Below are 12,636 nucleotides of genomic sequence, written 5' to 3'. Positions count from 1 at the left end.
ACAGGTGCTTCCTGATACTAAGTAAACATAAGAATAAACTGCAAAGAATAATAGGAGAACATGCAACCCATTTTAAAGTAGATTGATAAATTGCCTTTAAATTACTTTCTCCCTTTTTATCTTTTTTCTTTTTTTTTTTCTTTTAAAGACACAGAAAGTAATCTGATTATTTTGGCTTATTTCTAAAGGAGACTGGAGACAAAAACTGCTTTTTTTTCCCTTAGAAATCAGATGTCTTGCTGGAGGACTTGTTGAAGGTCTCATGTATATTGTGAGACATGACATTTCAATTAAAAGGACAAGAGTGTTCATTATTTTAAGCAAATAGATCTTTTGTCCTAATTATTTATTAGATATCAGATTAAGTAGGTTTTAAAAACAAATACTGTAAATCAGAGTGTTTTCAATGAAATTATTTTAAATCCTTTATTTTCTCAGCTGCTCACCTTTAACATTTTATAGCCAGTGATATTATAATTACATTAGTTCTCCATTTGTCAAGAGATGTAAAAACGTAATTCTCTGTTTCAAATGTAAAAACCAAGAATTCCCCCAAGCTTATTTTGGTTAAATTCCTAGATAACATTTAAAGCTAGAAAATGGTTGGTTATTTGTCAAAGGAGGAAAAAGGGGAAATGGCACAGTTCTTTTGGAGTAACAAAATGCAGATTTCATCAGTCTACCTGGAAAAAAAAATCACAGTACTGAATATTTTATTTAATACTATCTGCCATGGGAAATAGAGAGAAAACTACCTTCAAGTATAATAGTTTAAAAAGACTGAACAGCAGGTTTTCTGCAATAAAATTATACCTAAAATAAAATAGAGTGGCAGAAGACAACAATAGTGAAAACCAAATAAAAGGAGAGAACAGAAACACTGAGAGAGAGGAAGAGCCCAGTGCGCTCTTTGCTTTTGAGAAAGCTGGGTACATAGTCCCAATTGTTAGATCAGCTTTCTGAAAAGGATATTCACCTTGTATCTAGGAATAAAAAAATTATATCTTTAGGAGGCCTGTGGGAATGGGAGGAATTTCTCATCTAAAGACCCGTTTACAGAATGTGGATATTTTTATTGCTCAGCTTGAATCCTACCAAGAGATCACATGTCTTCGGTATTTTGAGTGTTCCTAAGCGTGCCACAGCAATAAGGGCACACTTGTGAATACTAAATGAGGTCTGAATTACCCTCCCTTACACATCCTGTGCCTGAACCAGCTCGGAAATGAAAGATCATGCCACATATGAAGCTTGAGAACTGATTAATTGTGATAGCATATTTATAGTTCTCATTTACAGAGGACTGAAAATAACTTAAACAACTGGAATACTAAATTACACAAAAATAATGTAAATCAATGGGAACTATACACAAACTAGGACACAGCAATAGTGGGGAGGTTCAAGATGGAAGTGTCTGTAGAAAACTTGTGTAATTCAGTATTGATACTGTTAAATGGTTCGCATGACATCTAGGCCTTACACTAATCCATGGCACTTTTGCCATTGACTTGAAGTGAGGACAGGGCTTCATCCTCTTTTTGACAGAGAAAGGAGGACCACAACTGTGTGCCACATTTCAGAAAGAGGAGTATCTTGTCCATCTGGAAGAATAGTGGGAATTACAGATGAAGGGACTGCACTTAGAGAAACCCAAATACGAGCAGAAAACTGGGTTAACTTGCTGTCTGCCAGGGAGAATTTCTCAGAAAGAAATGGGACTAAAACCCTCTCTCTCCTAGAAGACAGTTCTGCAAAGAGCATGAACAAAGTGGGAAGACCTTATGAACAAAAGCAATATACAAAATTCTGTATCATGTGAATTTCACAAGCAATTACGCTTCCATAAACTTAAACTTTATTTTTATAAATGGGGATGAAAGCACAGTCTTGAATGCAAGATTGGAAAAGATTAAAAAATTAGAAAATGCTAAGGCGACAGCAATTCCAATTTCCAATTCTCATCTTATCATGACACACATAGTGAGTGCATTACCCCATTTTGATCCAATTCCATTAGATACTTGTAAGTCTCATGAAGCACTGGTTCATAAAACACAGCTTTTGGATACTGACCAAAATGAGCTAATTAATCAGAGAGAACCAAGACAATTTCTCTCTGATGAATGGAGTATGTAATTTAACAAAATGAGGTAAATGGTGTAAAAACAGTGTTATAAAATGCTCAGATTCATGGTGAGAGTTTTTCCCACAAGATTTCTAGGCTGCTGTTTTTACCCTCAGAGACTGTTACCCTCACTGTTTCCCCTAGAAGAGAGGAATGGTCACATCAAAGCAATATTCAAGGACACAGGTCATCATGAACATGAAAGGTTTGTCACTTTTTGCAATGGCTATCTCAGAGGGAATAGCTCACCTTCAGCTGGCAGAACAGGACATAGGAACTTTTGACATCAGTCATTAGGTAAGGATTTAAGTGTCCTTCGACACCCACAGTACCCTCTGACCATGGTAAGAGAGCAGGTACATTGGAGAGGTGTCGTCCCACAGCCTTGTGAAAATGTCTGTGTAATTCACCCTGCTCCTTTTTCCCCCCAGTGATATGGACTTTGAGTGTATGGGATTGAAATTCCATTTTGGTGTTCTAGACATCAGGAAATAATTGTCTGTCAGGAAAGGGGTTCCACTGTCCACAGCTGGAAGTGTTTGGTTGCTGGCTAAATTTTCCTTTCAGGATTTCCGTGGTAATATTCCAAGGTAATCCCAGGTATCCCCAAGGTATCCCTAGTTATTACACATGAAGTTAAAGCAAGCAAACATTAAGCCTTTCCCAGAACTTCTAAACTTCCTTGGAAAGAAAATATAAATCAATATGAGATTTTTTTTTAAAGGGATGAAAATAATCACTCTTGATGGCAGAGTATTAATTATAACTTCGTGTGGGTGAAATTAAAAGCCTGTCTCATGTGTGAATTGGGCGTTTTTTCTCCACGAAAGAGTAAGTGTGTTTGTGTACACAGTCCTATGAACACCCGAACGAGCAGGTCCACAGCTCTGCTTGGATCTGTGTCCTGTGATTGCCGGTCAGATGCCAGTGTCACCCTCGTGGCTGGGTAGCTGTTACCCGGCTCTTCTACACTAGTCCAATTTTCCCTTCCCTAGCTGGAAATCGTCTCTCTTTCTATTTTCACGAAACCTACATAATTTTGGGACCCTACGTGGCACAGATTTGTAGCAAGGCTGAGAAGGCAAAAGGAGATTCAGTCCTCCCGACGGGATCCACATTTCTGGGCAGAGCAGTCGGGCGCTGGCTGGCACTGCCAGGGCCGGTGGCCACACGGGGCTGATACGGCCCCGGGGCTCGCGGGCTCCGCACACACGGCCCGCGGATTCGGGCGTGAAAAGACGCGGCGAGGGCGTGACAGCGGGAGAGAATCGCCCACTCGTGTTTTACCGGGCGTCCCTCGGCGCGGCATCGCCTCCGGTCGGAAGCGCATCCTGGGATCCGCGCTCGGAGCGCGCCGTGCCCGGACAGCCGGTCCCGGGCAGCCAGTCCCCGGGGTGGGCTCCCCCCCTCTCACCGACAGACACCCCACAACTTCACCCGAAGTTTTCTTGCCGCCTCGTCCCCATTCGGCGCGTCGCCGGCCCCCGGCGAGGGCACCGTAAGGACGAGACCCTGCAGCCTCCCGGCGCGGCTGCTCGCCGCCCAGCGGGGCACAGCCCGCCCACCGCCGGCGGCCCGGGCCCGGGGCGGGGAGCGGAGCGGGGAGCGGGGAGCGGAGCGGGGAGCGGGGAGCGGAGCGGCCCCGGGCGCGCCCACCGCTCCGCTCCGCTCCGCCCCGCCCCGCCCGCCGCCCCCGCGCTGCCGCCTGGCAGGGCGGCGGGTGCCGCGGGAGCTGCTCGGTGCCGCCGCCGCCCGGGAGGGAGGTTATGTAAGGGGGGAGGGAGGCGGTGGGAGGAGGAGCAGGACGGCTCTCGCCGCCGTGCAGCCGCAGCCAGCCGGGGCCGGGGCGGCCGCATGTGCGAAGTGGGGACGCGGCCGCCGCTGGGCGCCGAGCGCGGGGAGCCGGCCGGGGGTGCCGCCGCCGAAAGGTGCCGAGACATGGGGTGAGTCCGCCGGGCCCCGGCACCGCGTGGGCACCGCGTCCCACCCCGGCCCGACCCGTGCCTGGGCACCGCGTCCCACCCCGGCCCCGCCGCAGGTGCGGAGCGGGGAGAGCGCGGCCGCCCCGTGAGCGCTCCCCAGAACCGGCGTTTTATAACGTAATTAATCATTGACGCCCGCTCGGGAGCCGCCGGCGGAGCGGGCACGCCGCGGAGGGAGAGCACCGGCGGCAAAATCCGCGCTGGAATGAGTGGGGAGGAGCTCGGGATGTCGCGGAGCGGGGGCTGGTGCGGGGGTCCGGTCCCTGGCCGGTGAGCTGCGGGATGTGCAGAGAGTTCATTGTCAGATGTTTCACGCGCTGGTTCAGCGAGAGCTCTGGGTGCTGGAGGCACACGGTCAACTTGCCTGAATTGTGCCAGCTGGTCCCTAATTTGTGTGACTGTTTTTCCCTTTTAATTTTTTTTTTTAACATGCCAGAAGTCTCTGTCCACATGTGATGACTTCTTGGATAATTCAATTTGGTCTTTCCAAAAATTAGTCCTGCATTTTTGCTATCCTCTAACTTACATGAGAGGACAAAAGCCAAATGCTGGCATTAGGGCAATTTGTGAACTGAATATCAGGGAACAGAGGTTAAAATTGTGCCTTTGGCTTGATCTATATATAGGTTTGAGATCCTCTCGACCAGAGTGTCTTGGGGGATTCCAAACCCACACATTTAATTTACTTTATTTTTATCCTGTTATGTTCTCTTACACCGTCTCCTTGCCTGTCCTCACCCCCCTGTGGTAAGGAATCGTTCTCCAGTTCCTGAGCTTCTGCTGCTTTCAAATGTTCAAATTCCCACTACAGATTTGTTGATTGTTGTCAAAGTGATATAATTTGAGAGTATATGGATAAATAATGAATTAAAATCACATGCATGTGTCCGAATTTGATACTCAGGAGTACTGAATAGAAGTACAGGGGAAGAGGAAGAAATAGGATCTGAGTATCTCCCCATGTTTCTCCTCAGGATTACAGGGGGCTCACCTGCTTCGTAATTATGCAAAGTTTCACTGAAACCTAAAAGAGAAACTGTCCTTGGGGTTGGAAAAAGAAGTATCAAAACCTGTCTGGAGCAGCACTGCCCCGCAGAGTCCAGGATGATCAGAAACATCCATCCATGGGAAACCTGCTTCTGTCGCTCTACCTGGGTGTCTCTAAAGGCAAATGTTTTAGCTGCTGTCATTTTTAACCATTTCCATACTGGTAGATCAGTTTAGGTGTTGCTTGGAGAGAACTGAGTGGGAGGTCGCAGTGGTCCCCCACCCTTTGTGTCAGTCAGCTGTAGTTCTGGGCTTGGCGTGGTCTTGCTCTGCCTCTGGGGATTTTCAAGCTGCAAAGGACTTTGGCAGCGAAGGCTTTGGCTGTGCTCCTGTCTGTGCTGCTACATGCAGTTGCAGATCATGCAGACTTCTACAGGGAGCAGGCACGTTCACTAGTCTAGTTCAATACCCTGATTTAATGTGTTTCTCATTCATTTCAGTCTTACACTGGTGCATGTGAGATCAAGCTCCCAGTGCCATTCATTCCCCGGTTTTCAGCGTGGGCTGTACCTTCTCTTGCACTCTGTACAGAGTTCAGACAAGGTGTTTGGTGAATATGCATTTTTTCCAGTCTCTCACATCATTATCTTGCCATTCACCTTTCTGATCCAGGGAACTTGGAAGTACCTTTGTGGTAGCATTACTGCAGCTGTGGCTTAGCATACATGACACAGGAGCAACCTCCCAGTTTTCTTCTGGTTCTGTCTGTGCTGCAAATCCCTCACCTCTGCATGCTCGAGGTTTTCCTTCTGTGAAATGGGCCTCTCTGTACTCACGTGTCTTTGTGAAGCAGGTTGTGGTCAGAACACAGAGCTCATTTGTTCTTACTTGGACAAATATATTTGGGCCCAGGCATTCGAGTGGGATGTGCTTCCTGGGCACAATTTGGTGTCACATATGGGGCATGTACTCAGAAATTGTGACAATGACTTGATTCTTAGCCTTCAAAATTTTTTTTTTTTTACTTTCCTTTTTTCTTTTTCCTGGGGGTAACCCATTCTAATGATTCATTTAAATACTGCCTATGGATTTGGCAGTGACTGATGGTGCTATGAAACCTGATACAGCTACTTGAGCTTAGCAAAGCAAAGCTATTTAAATTGCTTATTAGCTGTGAGCTGAGCTATTTAAACTGTTGGTTTAGTTCAACTTACTAGGCAGCCAGGTAGTTTCAAGTTTTACAAAAGCAATTTACATGTTTTTTGAGAAAACCTAATGCCTGTAACACAGGGGATATCAAAACAACATTGTAAAAAAGTGACCGGGGAAAAAAATCTGCTCCAGTGTCATAAAAGTCAATGTGAAAGTTGCTGCTGACTGAAAACCAGTGTATTTTGGTCAAGCCACTGTTAAGAATCTCACAGGACAAACGTCTGCTTTAAAGGGAATGAATATTTTCCCAAATCACTTCTTTCTTCTATCCAGCATATCTGATAGCTGCTGTTACCTCAATCCTTTCAGAGCTTAAACTTCAGCTATTTGAAAACCACAATGTAACACATTTCCAGCTCTAGAAATTTGTGTCTGAAAATATCTCCTGCTTTGTCTCCTGTAGTTGCAAGCCAAGGGCTGACACAATCAAGGAAGTGTCTCTGATGTTAGTGGGCTGTACCTACTCATCTAATAGCTGTGGTCTGACTCAATGTGACCTCAGTTTAAGCAGTCCAAGTTAAATTTACAGTTATAAAGATGCTTGAGGTTTTGGTATTAGCTTATTAAAGAAGATGTTGGATAGCTGTTTCATCTGTGCCTAAATTCTTTTATTACTTTCATTTCTTTAGTATCTTTATATTTCCTTATCTATCCATTACAAATAATTTCTGTCATGAGGTGTGTGACAAGTATCCAGTTTGGATTAGACCTATAAATCTCTTCACTGCTGAAGCTGTTATTTATATTGTGTGTTGGATTAAAACTCAACCAATTTAAATATCCTCTAGCATTAAAATTGTATTTTAATTCTGTTTTATAAATCATATCAAAATGACAGTCAGGCCCCTGAGTGTTAAAAATTGTTACAGAAGCTGCACAACCATGCAGGAGTGTGTGCTGTACAGGTTAATGGTGAACTAGCTCACAGCACACCATTCTTTTGGCTGACATGAGATGTCTTCTCTTTGCTGCTTTCTCACGGGCTAGTGGTGTAATTTAGTCACCTCCAGCTGGGATCCATCCATACCTCTGCAGGTGAGCTTTGAGCCAAGCACCAGGAAGTTTGGAAAAGGCGAGTTTCCAAGCCTGTATTAGGAAATGAAGTAACCTCATCTTAAGCAGATTGGTCTCTTGAACAAAACTATTTCCCCTGTGATATATTTGTGGAAAGGTGCATGGGGCTGTATTACTGAGGGCAGCCACATGTGATGGTTTTATTATGCACTGACATTTAAGAGATCAGGAAAGTCTGCCTTGCTCTCCTCCCTTCTGCTGTTGGCAGTACGAATGTCCATCAGCCAACACGTGCCTTTATTTGGGGAGTAAAAGGCAAAAACTAATGTGAGGGTGAGGAATGAAAGATAAAGGAAGCAGAAGATGTGATGAAGCTTGTGTTATAGAAAGACAGTAATTTTGGAGGGTGTTCACTTTCTGGTACCAGGAGTACTTTAGAAACCATGGTGATAAGCTTTGCCTGAGAAGCTCTATGGCAGGGAATAGTGTTTTTGCAGAGGAAGTTCACCTTGGCTTTTGTCCAGCTCCTGCTGAAATCCACGGGAGTCTCTCACCCGCTCCCTCTAAAGTTTGGCCAGGCCATCTGTGTACCAGGGGAAGGGAGACCCTGGGAGGGGCAGGCAGAGAGTGGCACCTGGCTGTCACTGGGGTCACTCAAAGCAGGACTGGGACAAGAGTGTGCCTGAGCACAGCTGAGTTGGTACTGTGAGCTCAGGGACTCTTTCTCTGAGATTTTAAGGTCAGCAGCTTCAGTTTGGTTCCCAGCATGGCTCAGGGGGGCAGATTATATCCAGCTGCTGGTGGTTTTGGTGGTCAAGGAAAGGGACTGAGATCTGATAGATGCTGAAGCTGTTCATCTTCTGGTTTTTGAAGCAGCTGGTTGGGGGTGCTTGATTCTTCACAGCCTTGGTTCCTGACATAGCTCTTTCCATTGTGCAGGGTAGATATAAATGGATGTTATTTTGACTTGGGGAATTCTGTGTCTATGTACAAATACAGGTGTCTGTACAAAAATCAGAGGAAAAGTCAGGTCCAGAGGACTTTGTGTTCTGGAGCAATAGTTGGGTTCACTGAAATGATGGGGGAAACTCCGTTGACCTCAATAGCGTGTAGTCCCTTGCTTATGTTGAACTCATTTATGTAAGGTTGGAGAGGCAGGGAGCTTGGTGGGGTGGGTGGAAGAGAAACAAAAAAGACCAAAATTGCTAGGTCCTTGTAATGATTAGTGTGTGCTCAGAGTTTTGGTGTGGCTGTGTTGGGGTAAATGAACAAACCTGTAACGGTGTTTTGTCCAAGTGACTTTGCCTCTCACAGCTGTGTGAGGAGTTCACAGTGCTGCAGACACATATACATGGCTGAATTTGTAAGGTCTGCTAGAGATAAATTCACCAAATTACAAGAGGAGAAATCTGCCAGTACCACAACTAGTTTGAGTGTTCTGCTGCAAATTTCTGAGAAATTTGCTTACATAGATTATGCCATAGAAAGAGTGGACAGAAAGCAAACTTGATGCCAAGAGTCATCATAGTTAAGTTGCTTTCAGCTGCTAACCTAGTTAATTATTGCTGTTAATTTAATTATCACTTGAGAAAAAGCTTATAAATAAAATATTCTCCACAAAGCTGGGATGTCCCTCAAGCCCTTCTTTCTGTTTGGAAAGAGAATGGTGAGTAGGTCTCCTGATAACAAAGGCGTAATTTGAAATGTTAAAAAGAATTATTTGATGTTCAGTTCCTTTAAACTAAAACTTTTTTAACTGAGCCAGGATGTGATCAAGTGTCTCAAACTGTTCAAACATATTCCCAGCGTGACTGAACCAGGCAGAGGACAGTGAGTTTGCTGAGAATGCAAGAGCAAGGGCATCAGCCTGGTTTTGCAACTAGATTTTCTGCAGTGCTGTGTATTCATTTTATTCATTCATTTGGCTCTGTTATTGCAGTGCCTAAGATAAATAGCCTCACCCACGAACGTACACTTAGGGACGCGTAAGCGTTTTGAATCAGCTGTTGGCTTTCCTGTTGACTTTGTGATAGGGTGTGTGCAGAGTGGGAAAGTCCTTATTCCTCAAGGGAGCTACATGGTCAAATCTCTGTGTGCTTTCACCTTGAATGCTCTCCACTGCCTTTTGCACTCTGTGCACTGCAAATACAGCGTGTGCCTTGTTTATCCTGTGATTTGGTCACGGCTCTTTAGGATGTAACTGTGCTCAGAGGAACGTATTTCAGCTATGTTTCTCTGATAATTCAGCTGTACTCTGTAAATAGCTGATGATCCTGTTCTTAAACCTCAGAATGTGACAAGGGCACTGCCTTCAAAGGAAGACAGGAAGTGTTTAAGCTTGAGCATTAAAGAAGCCCTTTTAATGGCAAGACCAATTAGGCAGGGAATAGACAGTTAGTAGCTGGGAAGGTTGCGGCTGCGCCACAGCCATGCACCACCCAGCACAGGTTAGGGGATGGGGTGAGTAGTGCTTGTGTAATACACACTCATGCAAAATGTACAAGATGAGATTGGATGATGCAGTTGATCTTTGATTGTATTTTTGGTGACACATCCTAGCTGCTCTCTGCCTGTTTGTAAGACAGATTTGCCCACTGCTGCTGGCTTGGATGCTCTGTGCTGAGCTCATGTGTGACACGAGGAGCTGCCTGCTTACTCCTCATTGACGTAGCAGCTATTAGAGGCTGTTGGACCCTCTGCATCACTTGGAATTGCTTCGTAATGGTAATTTTGCCGCTGGGGTCAGGATTAAAATGAAGATAATATTTTAAATAATTGATGCTCGAGGCGTTTTAGGATTTGTTTAAAAAAAATGGATGCTGCTGGCTGACATCAGCAAGCGGGACAGCCTGCTTAATGACTCATAGGGGAGCAGGAGGCTCTGCTGTGTAGGTGTTCTAGGATTTGTGGGCTTCATGTATCAGGGCTAGCAAGAGTTTTAGCTGCAAAACAACAGTGGCTTTATCATGGAGCAAGAGCATGCAGATTTGAGACAGGGGAATGAGGGAAAAGAGAGTGATGGAGGTGTGAGCAGCAGTGAGTGCTGCTTACTGTGCAAACCTGTTCCCTTCAGTGGTACCACATCCTCCTTTCCTGCCTCCTCCATGCACCGATCTGATTTTATTTACTTGATGCGGCTTCTCAAAATGCTAGATTGTAAGAATTCCTGAAGGGACCAACTGTTTCCTTTCCATCTGGAAGTTTCACTGCAGCCTACAGGATTTAGAAACTCAAAGCCCTTCTGCAATTCAGAAAGAAAATTTCTGTAGCAGTTGCACTTTTCTGCCTATGCATCAAGAAGCCTGGGAGAGCCCTTCAGAGCTGCCAGTGTTGTTCCCCATTAGCATTTTCATTATAATAATAATAATAATCCTGCAACTGCATTCTTATCAGGCAACATTTAGTACCTTGGTGCAGCAAGACAGCAAAGGCCTCTGTGGAATACATTTTAAAATGTGTAGCCAGCTTGTAAAATATTTTTTTCCTAAAGCTACTTCTGCTAGTACTGGGGATCCTTCCTTGTGGAAATGTGAAATGGTGCTGTATGAGTGCTTACTGAATAAATACTTGTTTGATTAATGCTTTGCAGTAGATTCTCTTCAGATATGGAACCATCGTATTTATTGGGGGAAAAGACCCCAACATTTAATCTTGCTTGGCCCTGAAGGGAAATCTTAATGTTATATGTGAAAGTGTGAGCATTTTATATTTAGTATTCAGTTACTTATTGTTTCATCCCTGGAAGAAGGACAGTGTAGCCAGAGCTGGGGAGTACTCAAAGCTTTTCCTTTTGAAAGGTAGTATTTCAAGGTGCACAGTCTCCCCTCACATTAAGTGTGTTGCAATGACTGTCTCAAGTTCTCTGCTGTTCTGTAATCTGTACCAGCAACACTTTGTTGTTGCTTTTGTTTCATTCCCTGGTTTTATCAGGCTTTTGTATTTTATGCTTCCCACTATGAATCTGTGGCACACATCTAAAATGTCTCTCTGCAGTTGTTTGTGGAGCATACAATGTTTTGTGATACTGAAAATGTTCAATAAGAACATTTGATAAAAGGTGGAGAAGTTCTCTGATATGAGAAATGCAGAATGTCCCCAGCCAGCACTCAGGGCTTTTGTGGGGCACCGAGCTATTTGGAGCATGGTGGGAAATGGGGGAAGAGTCTGACACCTTTTTGTCAGTTACTTTGCAGATGGTGGTGTCTGAAGACAAGGCAGGAGCTCTGTTCTGGTGGGTAGTTCAGACACTGGTGCAAAGATGGCAACAGCATAGTTGTCCCTGTCTCCCCAACCACCTCAAGTCCTGCAAATCATATAGATGAGTTTGTATGAATTACAGGTTTAAAACTTGGTCCATGCCTCCAAATGGCAGATTTGGCTTGCGGAGAGTTGATGACATTTGCCCTTGGAGGATCCTACCTTTTGGGATGGAGCAGTTTCTGTCATGCAGGATGATGTGATACCAATCCTGAAGGTGATGTCGTCAGTCCCTATTAACTTTCTCCCAGAGCTGTCAGTTCAGATTATTCTTCCACTGTGCAGCATGTCCTGACGTGGAAGTGGGATTTCACAACTTGAGAGCCACAAGGAGGCCAGTTTAATCTCCTTCCACCTTTATACAAAAGATGAGGTCTAGCCGCTTCACCCACTCTTTTAAACACTAACATAGTATATATGTAGTTCCCTTTTTTCACTTTCCAACTCTCACCCCCCCTTAATATTACCTGTGCTGAGTCTGTATCCTGTGTGATCTGTACATGGGATATACCTAAGCACTCCCCTTCCAGGTAAAGTCCCTACTTCTTACATCCTCATGTGGTCCAAACCCCTGATAAAAACCCCCCAAAAGCTGAAATACTCATCCCTAACTTGCCAGGAGGTTTCTGCCCAGACATTACAGAAAGTGGGCAGTGCTCATGGGCAAGGGCACAGCTGCTGCCCTTGGGAGTACAAGGAGGAGATAAAAGTATCTCTGCACTGAGTTCGTGTTAAATTTGGTGATTATCATAATAATCCCATCTCCTCCAGCTGTGATAGGGACACATTTATTCTTTTATGAAATAATAAAGGAGATTTAGTTGCCTAAAACTTTACAGCACACAGGTGAGTGAGAACTCTCTTTTCATTATTAATTTGTTTGACAGCTGTTTGTCATTTGCCTAGTCCATTACAGGAGATAGATAATTTTCTGTTGCCTGTTGTTTTTGGAGATGTTCCTCATAAACTTCAAAGTGTCTTCTTAAAATGCTCATTCATAAAAACCTATCTAATTTGGTTTGTGGTCCTTTTCAAGAAGAACAGAAACTGGCTTGA

This window comes from Cinclus cinclus, chromosome 13 (genome assembly GCF_963662255.1).
Source record: "Cinclus cinclus chromosome 13, bCinCin1.1, whole genome shotgun sequence".
NCBI classification, from domain to species: Eukaryota; Metazoa; Chordata; class Aves; order Passeriformes; family Cinclidae; genus Cinclus; species Cinclus cinclus.
The sequence above is the reverse complement of the archived record's forward strand: the minus strand, read 5'-3'. Positions refer to the sequence as shown.